This window comes from Zea mays, chromosome 2, assembly GCF_902167145.1.
Source record: "Zea mays cultivar B73 chromosome 2, Zm-B73-REFERENCE-NAM-5.0, whole genome shotgun sequence".
NCBI lineage: Eukaryota > Viridiplantae > Streptophyta > Magnoliopsida > Poales > Poaceae > Zea > Zea mays.
The window spans coordinates 19,067,885-19,072,556 of record NC_050097.1 but is presented as its reverse complement, the minus strand read 5'-3'; positions in this window follow the sequence as shown (position 1 = coordinate 19,072,556).

The window sequence follows — 4,672 nt, the reverse complement described above, 5'->3', positions numbered from 1 at the left end:
TGATCAAAGCTTTCTTGGCACTTCTCGTCCCACTTAAATTTTCTGCCCTTCTCTAGAAGTGAGGTTATGGCTTAGCAATCTTAGAAAATCCTTCAACAAATCTCCGATAATATCTTGCAAGCCTCAAGAAACTCCGAACCTCTGTAACTGTAGTGGGTATGCTCCACACCAATATCTCCTTGACTTTAGCAGGATCCACTAATATCCGTCCATTAGAAATGATATGTCCAAGGAATGGCACCTCACCAATCCAAAACTCACATTTACTGTACTTGGCGTAGAGTTGATTATCTCGTCGCTTTTGTAGCACCAATCTCAGATGTTTCTCATGATCACTATCACTCTTGGAATAAATAAAAATATCGTCGATGAAAACCACGACGAATCTGTCCAGATCATGAACACCTTATTCTTCAGATCCATAAAATAGGTTGGTGCATTAGTTAGTCCAAATGATATAACGGTGAACTCGTATAAACCATATTGGGTCGAGAAAATCGTCTTCGGGATATCCGATGGCCAAATCTTCATTTGGTGGTAACCTGATCGGAGATCAATCTTCGAGAATACCCTTGCACCTCTCATCTGATTAAATAAATCCTCAATGCGGGGCAATGGACACTTGTTCTTCACAGTGACATTGTTAAGGGACCCAAAATCCACGCACATCCCTTGTGATCCTTCTTTCTTCTGTACAAATAGAATCGGCGCTCCACAAGGTGAAGAATTCGAACGAATGTACCCAGCCTCTTATAATTCCGTTAATTGCTTCTTAAGTTCCTTTAATTCTTCTAAGGACATCTTGTATGGCCGTTTGGGAGTAGGAGTAGTCTCAGGTAAGAAATCAATGACAAACTCAACTTTCCTATCTGGTGGCATCCTTGATAACTCCTCTGGAAAGACATCCGGAAAATCTCTAACCAACCGGATGTTGTCACCAATAACTTCTCATCTACTAAGAATGTCGCTAGTCTGATGGTGGTAGTTACTGCAACTTCAACTTCAAATCTTTGTCCTTTGGAACTGGTGAGTTCTACGGTTCCCTTAGCACAGTGTATATACTGCCTTTGCCTTTCTTAACCATGACATACCAAGGATCACGTCTATAGTGCTCTCTTCTAACACTATAGGGGTAGTCCATCTGGGTTAGAAATACAGGGTAAGAAAGGAAGAATTGTAGACAAGGCGAGTAGTTACGAGAAATGTTACTGCGGGGGATTTATTAACTAAGTAGATTAGTGTGTCACCTACTAAAGCTAATTCATTACCTTATGGTGGTACATGCTAAGATGCCCGTCTATACTATTTCAATCAATCAAAGAAGTAAATCAGGCATTGATCATCAGAACAATCAACCAACATTTTTAATAGAGAAAATAATTTTAATTTCGTCTTAGGTTCCCTATCTCTGAAAAAGTTCATAGTTGTAGGATTCCAGGGTGTGAAATCCATCTTGTCTTAGAGTAGAAAAGATACGAATATTCAGAGTAGAACAACAAAAGGTGAGATAGGATCAAGATGAGATAAGTATAGAATGAATCAGAGTAAGGTAAGTAGGTAAGGGTTTGTCCATTTCTATCTAGGTTTCGTCCTACAGTCAACATTTCCTCTGATACCACTTCTGTCACACCCGGCTTTAAGGAACAAAGCCAGGTGCATCTCATACATGCGCCAAAGAAGACAACATATATAATAACAGAGTGTATAGAGATAAATGTCACAATAATCAGAGTACTTATTACATAGCGGAAGACTTACAAAATAAAAGATAAATATAACAGGATCTAAAAATACATCCTTGGCGCGAGAAAGTCAACTGGGAGACGACGACCTAGATCTCTCACGAACACAGCGCAACATCCACCATGCGCCAACCAGTGGTACCTGATCTTGACCTGTGGGGGTGTGAGACAGCAAGGGTGAGCTCACACATGTTCATCGCTCAACAAGTTGTGGGGAATAATGTGACATGAACTCACCAAAGGTGGGAGTTCATGAAGTGTAAGGCTGATCAACAGTAGAGGTTAAAGCTGAGCATTGCTTTTATAAGTTGGTCAAAATTTTATTAGCAATTACTAGATGTAAATAAATACCAAACCTTAAATAAAAGTAATAGAACAAAATTAATAAATAATCCCATGAATATGCAAATGACAAATTGAATTTAAGTCCCATAAATTAATCATCGGAGAGTCCTGAGCCGCTCATGACCGTGAGCTCGGCTAGTATACCAGTTTTACACTCTGCAGAGGTTGTACCCTTTACCCACAAGTCGTGTTTCCCATGTCGCCAGGGTTAGCTAGGCCCTTAGACACTACCGATGTGAATGGCTAGGGATCCACTACGAGGCCTTTACAAAGTTCCACTAGCTTCCGAAAACCTGCTACAGTTTATGGGAAGAGCACTTGCAAGAATCCCTCGTCTGACCGCCATCGCAGCAAAATCAACCCGAGAACCTCCTTGCATGCAACTCCCCTACTGCCCTTGCCCCTTTCGGGTAAGGTAGTCTTCCACTAGCTTTCCTAATTAGTTAGCCAAGGGGTCCCATTCCTCCCTTGTGGTGGCACGTGTTTCTCAAGTTAAGCTCCATGTTCCAATTAACAATAATATAATGATCTTGACATGAACATAAATAGAATAACAAAATAACTGGAACATGGATATAATGAAATATTAACCCAAAACCATGTAAAGCAATAGCAAAAACTACCCATGTGATTCAGGGGTAAACAAGGTAAAAAGGATAACAAACTAGGGTGACCTGTTGGGTCCCATCAAAATTAAGCCTATGCATGGTAAATGATTATAAAGAACATTATTGGGTAACATAAGTGAATCAAGGGCACAACTTGCCTGACACTTGAGATTCCAGGTACTAGGGTGATTCTTCAGATCCTCGAACCTCGCGCTAGTCGTAGCAATACAAACAGACATGGTATAGACAAAATTAACATCACACCAAACATAAGAACATACTGCATAAAAATAATCTACGCATTGCTACGAGACTAACTGTCGGGGACCATAATTAGGGGTACCCTCAAGGCTCCTAATTCTCAGCTGGTAACCCCCATCAGCACAAAGCTGCAAAGGCCTGATGGGTGCGATCAAGCCAGGGATCAGTCCATTCGAGGGACTCGATCACGCCTCGCCCGAGCCCAGCCTCGGACAAGGGTAGCCGACCCCGGAGGATCTCCGCCTCGCCCGAGGCCCCCCTCCAGCGGCGAACACGTTCCCGGCTCGCTCGAGGCCCTGTCTTCGCCAAGAAGCAACCCTGACCAAATCGCAGGAGCATTTAATGCAAAGGTGGCCTGACATCTTTATCCTGACGCGCGCCCCTCAGCTGACAGAGTCGAAGTGACCGCCGTCACTTCGCCGCTCCACTGACCGGTCTGTCAGAAAGACAGCGCCGCCTGCGCCGCTCCGACTGCGGTGCCACTTGACAGAGTGAGGCTGACAGGCGGTCAGGCCCGGCCGCATGCACCATAGGAAACTCCGCTCCGCCCGACCCAGGGCTCGGATTTGGGCTCAGCTCCAGAAGACAGCGAACTCCGCTTCGCCCGACCCAGGGCTCGGACTCGGGCTAAGCCCCGGAAGACGGCGAACTTCGCTTCGCCCGACCCAGGGCTCGGACTCGGGCAAAGCCCCGGAAGACGGCGAACTCCGCTCCGCCCGACCCAGGGCTCGGACTTGGGCTCAGCCCCAGAAGACGACGAACTCCGCTTCGCCCGACCCCGGGACTCAAATTCCGCCCTGGCCTCAGCCAACGGCCTCCGCCTCGCCCGACCCAGAGGCTCGGACTCGGCCTCGGCCCCGGAAGACGAACTCGACCTCGACCTCTGAGAAGCCTCCACATCGCCCAACCTAGGGCGCGGACCGGCCCCGTCAACAGGAGGCGCCATCATTACCCTACTCCAAGCTGACTCAGGCTACGGGGAACAAGACCGGCGTCCCATCTGGCTCGCTCCGCCAGATAGGCGACGATGGCGACTCTCGGCCCCCTTATGAAAGCAAGAGGACGTCAGCAAGGACTCGACGGCCCTGACAGCTATCTCTCTGCCAGGCTCCAGCACTCCTCCGACGGCCACGACATCTCACAAACCGGGTGCCAAGATCTCTCCGGCCGCCACGATGGCGTGTACTTAGGGCGCTAGCTCTCCTCCGCTAGACACGTAGCACTCTGCTACACCCCCCATTGTACACCTGGACCCTCTCCTTACGCCTATAAAAGGAAGGGCCAGGGCCCTCTTAGAGAGGGTTGGTCGCTCGGGGACGAGGACGAGACGGGCGCTCGCATAAGGCCTCTCGCTCCTTTCCCCATGTGGATGCTTGTAACCCCCTACTGCAAGCGCACCCGACCTGGGCGCGGGACGAACACGAAGGCCGCGGGATTTCCACCTCTCTCTCGCCCATCTCCGGCCTCCTCGCTTTCCCCCCTTCGCGCTCGGCCTCGCGTCGACCCATCTGGGCTGGGGCACGCGGCGACACTTCACTCGTCGGCTCAGGGACCCCCCGGTCTCCAAACGCCGACAGTTGGCGCGCCAGGTAGGGGCCTGCTGCGTGTTGACGAATAGCTTCCCGTCAAGCTCCAGATGGGTAGTCTCCAGCAACCTCTCCGGCCCGAGACGGTGCTCCGTTTCGGGAGCCTTGAGTTCATGTCCCTCGACGGCAG